Source organism: Sinocyclocheilus grahami, unplaced genomic scaffold, assembly GCF_001515645.1.
Source record: "Sinocyclocheilus grahami isolate Dianchi unplaced genomic scaffold, SAMN03320097.WGS_v1.1 scaffold618.1, whole genome shotgun sequence".
NCBI classification, from domain to species: domain Eukaryota; kingdom Metazoa; phylum Chordata; class Actinopteri; order Cypriniformes; family Cyprinidae; genus Sinocyclocheilus; species Sinocyclocheilus grahami.
Window position 1 is genome coordinate 622,412 of NW_015505797.1, and position 7,130 is coordinate 629,541.

The window sequence follows — 7,130 nt, forward strand, 5'->3', positions numbered from 1 at the left end:
TACCTTTTGGCCAGTTTTGAAGATTGCATGCTTCACGGAGAAAATAATCCCATAATGCACTGCAACAAGCTTACTGAAAAAATCCAACCAAGAAGCCTGACAAACAGAGACATTTTTTAAATGTAGGCTATATATGTGGCAAAGAACAACCATCCCATAAGACTCATGCACGCTCATGCACATAATTAGAGCTAATCACACAACACTATGTCATGTACTGCCAACTTAACTTTGACTGAAACATGGATCTTGGCAGACAGAACTGCGACTCCTTCAGTCCGTCCATCTGACTTTGTTTTCTCCCACATCAATCATCTAACTGGGAGTGATAGGGGAGACAGGTTTGCTCTTCTCCAACACTTGGAAATTCACTCCTCTCTTTTCACATAAACATCTGTTGAATATCATGCCATTACTGTTACTGATAATGGAGAAATTCATTTTGTTGTTATCTGTCTTCCTCCAGTTAAACTGGGTAACTTCCTGCAAGAGATTTTCTTGCCTCATTCGATCTTACATTAAAGCACATCCCTGCAACACACAAAGCAATCAAACAGCTAGACCTCATCCTCACATGTAACTGTATCACTGACAAGCATCCTTTTATTCCATTACATTTCTCTGACCGCATCTATCTGCAATTTTCTGTCTCTCTTCCTACTGACTAGCAGAGGTTATATAAAACTTCGAACATGGAGCTCCTTGTAATCCCTGCAAACCCATCAGCTGACCACAACATCACTATTAAGTTGGTGTCTACAACACTAATGCCAACCAGGGGTGCGTTTCCCAAAAGCTTCCATGATTACCAACATACAGTAGGTTCGGTGTTTCCCGAAACCAAACGAACATTTGCAAACTTGCATGGTTGGAAATACAGCTCTCAACCTGTGGTTAGAAGAAAAGTTTCTTGTTAGTAAGATATGTTGACTTAAAGAGATTATGCTCTTGGGCAAAATAAGCAAGCTAACATGCAGTACAATCTTTATCTTCCATTCCATTTACGTATATATCCATTTCAATCTATTAATTTTTAGTGTGTACTCAATAAGCACCATTTTTGAAGAATGCCCCAGTGCATAAATGCGTAAGGGAACCACAGAGTATGCAATGAACCAAACATCAAGGTTTGGGACCAGGTTTGGGAAGCAGTCGTGACTAGCAAAGATGCATCGTACTACGGTGGTTAAGCAGCGAGTTACATCGTTGTATATGGGATGTACGTACCCTAGGACAGCAAGGATCCCGGGGTTAGTGCTTGATGGCCATTTGAGCTTTGCCATCCACATTTCAACAAAGCCCTGTTTGTGCAGGAAAATCAGTCTACTACTTCCATCTACTGCAGTGCTCTATTAGCTTGGCTTTCAACCAACGTGAATAAGTCTTTTTTTTCTCCTTAAAGGGGTCATCCGATGCCCATTTTCCACAAGTAGATATGATACTTTCTCTTAATGAAAAGTCTGTAACATAGTTTGGTTAAAATTTCTCAATGGTAGTGTAAAAAACATATTTTTACCCCGCCAAACACAGCTCTTTTCAGTTCAAGCCGTTTTGTAGCATTTTCCTTTAAATGTTAATGAGCTCTGCTGCCCCCGCCCCTCTCTTCCAAGCCGCTCTCTGTAGGACTGTTTAATTTAGCCGCGTTCACCGTGAAACTTGCTAATTAGCTGTAGGTGAAGCTGGATCATGAATGATTCGCGTGAACATAGATGCATTTATGTAGATCGGGGGAGCATTCCCTTCAGAAACAAATGTAATCCACTGCGTCTTCAGCGGCTCAGATGTCGGGAGTAAATGACGACTGCTGTTCATTATTACATCCAACAACAGAACACCTCGATCGCTCAGGAGTCATTCTTGTCTACATCTGCTCCGGCGGTGAAACAATGGCGGACTGATGACAGTCACTCAGGGGCGGAGCTAAGGTAAGACACCAGTCCAGTCTGTGCTGAGACGCTACTGTCAATCAAACTATCGTGGGAGGGGCCTGTCTGTGACGTCACACAGACAGGCATCTGAGATCGGCTCGATTTGAGAAAGGGGTAAAGATTTAACCAGATTTTTAAAAAAAACACTGGGTGGATTTTTATCATTATAGGGTGGTTGTGTACACGCACTGCCAACACACATTTCAGTTCAAACAACTTGTAAAAGTGCATTTAGCATCATATGACCCCTTTAACACTTTCAGGGAGGTACAACATGCAGCTTGTCACTGGGGCAGTACCCTAAAAAGAAAACCTTCTTTACCTCTAAAGGGTTCATAATAGTAGCATAAGAGTGCATATATCTTAAGGGTACATGTTACAACTTGTAAGTATTAATATGCACCCTTTAGGGGTAAAGAAGGTACAAAGGTGTCTCTTTGAGGGTACTGCCCCAGTGACAAGCTGTTGTACTTAGCTCCTCTGGCAATAAATAAAGACAGAATTTTATTTTTGGGGGGCTTGAAAGGATTGCTGCTGGATTCAACATGCTAAATTTATACACTTTTACAAGTGTATGCTGCCTCCCGCCAGTTACAGTCACTGAACTGCTGCCTCCTTGCCTTTCCTTCCCAAGTCACTCTTCAAAACCTTTACTATCTCTGCTCCTCTCTGGTGAAATGAGCTTCCATCCTCCACCCGAACTGCTCAAACATCACATACACACCTCCTCTGCAACAACTTCAACCACTCCACAACCTTAAACCAATTTTTCTTCTTCTTTTCTATAGTGCTTTCAAATAAGCCTGGCATTAAATACCCTGAGTATTGTTAGCCCTGTGACAACTTGCTCATGTTCCTCATTTGTAATAAAAGCATCTGCTAAATGCATAAACGTGAACACAAATGTATTGTATATTCCATGCTAATAGCATATCCTACCTGTCATTAGCTTCATAACCGTACCCATTAAACTAATACACAGTTTGCTCAAGGTGTTCAGGATGGGATTTCGAACCTGATAGCTTGTCTAAGGAGGTCAGACCTCTCAAATCCTAGTCAAAAAAAAATCTAATCCAACCGTGTTAAACAAGCAACCATAAGAAGCTAGTTTTAGATGGGGTTTCCAGCAAGATGTGGAATATAGGAAACCCTGTGGAGACCTTTATATATACGGTTATTGAAAACAGATCTCAATTTATGGTTGATAGATTTAGAAGCCAAAGATGACGGTGCCTGCAGGGGTGATCTCTGTTCGGTTTTACAGCACATCATATTTCTTATACCAACAGCGATGTTTGCAATTATGCATGTGTAAGACAGGCTTGGTTCTTGCACTGCAATGTATGTTTTCAGCAACAGTTTGTGACTTAAAATCTTAATCATGGAGACATGACAGGCTCCCGAGGCTGCTGGAAAAGTAAATGATACTATATGCACAAAGATCACTCCTCTCCGTTCTCCCAGAACACTACTCTCCCTTATTTCCCACTCTCTTCCTCTACTGGGATGTTTTCTAGGTCAACAACAACTAAGCAGAAACAATACATTCTTTAATAACTGTCAATTAAACTTCACACACACAATGGGAGGTCTGCAGCACTTCCCCTGAGACTTTTTGACTATGTGCTTAACGTCTATTCCATATTTTAACTTATTTTGCCAAAAGAACTGCACACTTGCATGACATTACGTTTATTCATTTAGCAGATGCTTTTATACAAAGCGACTTATAAATAAGGAGCATCACAAATTATAAGAAGCAAAAATAATTTCTATGCACAATGCACAATTGTCCTAATCACACAAATAATGCACACAAAACTTCTCTTACTTGTAACTGATATGCTTCTGTTGATTATTTACTTCATAGAAATGGTTTAGAGTCTTTGGAAAAAGTCCATTAGCATCTAACTCCATAGCTTGAGCTCATGTTTATGAAGGTTTGGGCTTTTAATCACATCTTTACGTGTAGATGAGAGGTTTTGATAGATTTGTAAAGGTTTTGCTGGTAGTTTATCCGTAGTTTATTGGAAGCTGGCTTCTTTATTTAGACTAAAGTATGCGTGGAACTGTTAATCGGTGTGACATTATATAAATTAAATAGAAAAGCTTATTTAAATAGAAACATTATGTTTAAATGCTTATTTAAACATTAAATAGAAAGCTCATTATATAAATTCATATGCAACATTTTTGCTTATATCTGTGATATTACAGTTATGTTAGGAAGGTTTTGACATCAAAAAATCTGAAACAATGATACATTCAAACATTTGTGGTAAGATTAAAAAAGAGAGAAATTAATACTTTTATTAATCAAGGGTGCATTCAATGTATAAAAAGTAACTGAAGATATGTATAATGTTGGAAGAGTTTTCTGTTTACTTAATTATTTATTAAATGTTGTTCATTGAACTTTCTATTCATCAAAGACTCATGAAAAAGGTATCACCATTTCCACAAAAATGTTATGTTTAATAATAAATGTTTCTTGAGCAGCAAATATTATACTGACTTCTGAAGATCATGTGACACTGAAGACTGGAGGAATGATGCTGAAAATACAGCTGCACATCACAGAAATAAATGACAGTTTAACACATATTCACATAGGAAACAGTTATTTTAATTTGTAGTATTATTGTGCAATATTACAATGTTCTCTGTATTCTTGATGAAATAAATGCAGACTTGGTGAGCAGAAGAGTTTTTTAAATAATATATATTTTATTATTTTTTAAAATCTTTTAAAGTCATCGAGTACTCAGACTTGACAGCGACGATCAATCCTGAAAACGATGATTGCAGTGACTTTAAATAATATGACTGATCGCCGCTGTCAAGTCTGAGTGCTCTAGTACTCGTGCGCATCCCTATTAAACACACAAACACACAGTATCGAGGTATGATGCATGCTGCATTGATGTATACTGCAAATGCAATAAACATTTTATTCACATATCTTGTCAAGTCTTGTTACTTCTGGTTCCCCCGAAGTTATTATATGAACAAACATGCTAAAGAAAATGCACAGTATGATAAATGTCACGCGTTGGTGATACAAACTGCACGAAGACGAAGGAGATCAACGAAACATATTTTAATCAGATAAATCCAGGAGAACATGCACAGAAACCAACTTAACATAATAGACGGAGAACGGACGGAGACTAAGGAAGAACTGAGGAGTTATAAGCATGAACCAAACAAAGGGAACTAATGAGGTGATTAATAGACAACAGGTGAACTGAATGACATAATCAGGCAACTCCGGAAAACTAGATCACAACAGAGAGAACAGAAAACAAGGCATACATGTAACAATACATGTGAGGAAATTAATCAGGAAGAAATGGGGCCATAAAGAACCTTTTCATCTGTGGTTCTTTGTAGTTACAGAAAAGGTTCTTTATGGCACCAAGAAAAACATGGTTCACAAAATGGTTCTTCTATGGCGTCGCAGTGAAACCCCCTTTCTGCTTCTTCCTGGCACCTTTTTTTTTTTTTTTTTAAGGGGGTAGGGGTGTGTTGGGGTTGGGGGGGGCATGCAGTGGCAGTCCTAAAGGCTAACGTTCAAACCTTGAAGGCAGTAGGGGAAATTATGTTCATTATCCAATGGAATTTGCTGTTAAATGCACAAAGCCAGCCAGACTGGCTTTCAGTTTAGAAAACGTTCTTGCCACTTTTGTGTGCAATTTGCATCAGACAGTCTGGAAGTCAATAAAACAGGGAAACAGAGAAAGCCCATAAAGAAGTAGAACTGAGGGGTAACTTCATTTCATTATAAGTAACAGTGGAGTCACCACAGCAGACTGTGACAGACAGTGGCAATATTTACGGGAGCAATTCAGCGGTGTTTAAGAAACCATCACAGGGATGTGGATGTGTCTACAACAGCTCTGCAATTCGGCACTCCAGTGCGTTCAGGTTTTTCTTTTGTCTGAGCACACCCACGTATTACGTAATCTTCATAGACCAGTGGAAGTTCAAAGGTGTTTAACAGCTGACGCACAGTTTTCCGTAAAGTTCGGGGGGTCTGACTCCCCTACTAGCCCTACTAATTAAGGGCTTGAAAAATCGCCGCCCACCCCCGCCACCCAAACAGAGTCACAGCAAAGATTTGGAGATCTAAAAAAGCCTGTATATGAAACGGTTATAATTCTACATAATGCACGAGGAATGTTTCAACACTGTTTTCAAACAATCTTTCAGTAACCACAAAAGTTAGATTGTGTGTTGGAGAAAGACAATTTATAAAAACCCTAAAATGATTTTTTTGAAGTACATTCAAAAGTCCTGATTTTATTCATTATGTATTCACTTTCACAGTTTGTAGCAACAGAAAATGGGCAAAAAATATTGTTTAGCATAAATCAAATTTTTTTTTTCTCCATGTTTTTTAAATTCCCGTTCTTTTATGTGTATTAAGTTTTTCATAGTTCATGCAAATATAATAATTAAGGTAAAACTTTAAGGTAAAACAAAAAATTGCATATTTTTCCCAAATTATTGTTATTATTATTATTGGTCTCTTTCTACTGGCTCCCATTTGCCACCAGAATCACATTTATAATCATATAATTCACCCAAAAATTGAAATTCATTTTGTCATCCCACCTTGCATTTGCTACATAACCATTCAAGTAATGATAAAATATTTTTTGCACACTATTATTTTTCATTTTTGCATGGCACTTTTTTACCCTGTGGTTTGAGTTTTCTGTACATACTGTACGTAAACATCGAAATTCTGTTTGCCTTGAGGAAATAATCATACAGGTTACTTGAAGTATATCTGTTAAGAGCAGTATCCAACAATACATTGACAAACAATAAACACCGTCATTGTTTAATTAGACTGACGTATCTCATGTTTCACAATACTTAGCAACACGTGTTTTCTGTCTTTTGAAAGTGTCTTTTGTCTTTAAGAGTGTTGATGTTTGTGCAATTGCTAGAAATGAATCTCAACAATTACTCCTCAAAGTTAAAGACAGAAATCACTTAAAACAGTCCACCCAGAAGAACACTCTTGTAAAATTTGGACATGGTACATGTTATTACACACGAACAGTGTTTGGCAGTAGCCCAGTGCCCTATTGTTTGTGATTTCCTTGTTTGGTGAACAGTAGAGAATTATTAACTGCAGATGTGAGCAGACCTGCAATCTACATTGTAATCACACACACACACACACACACA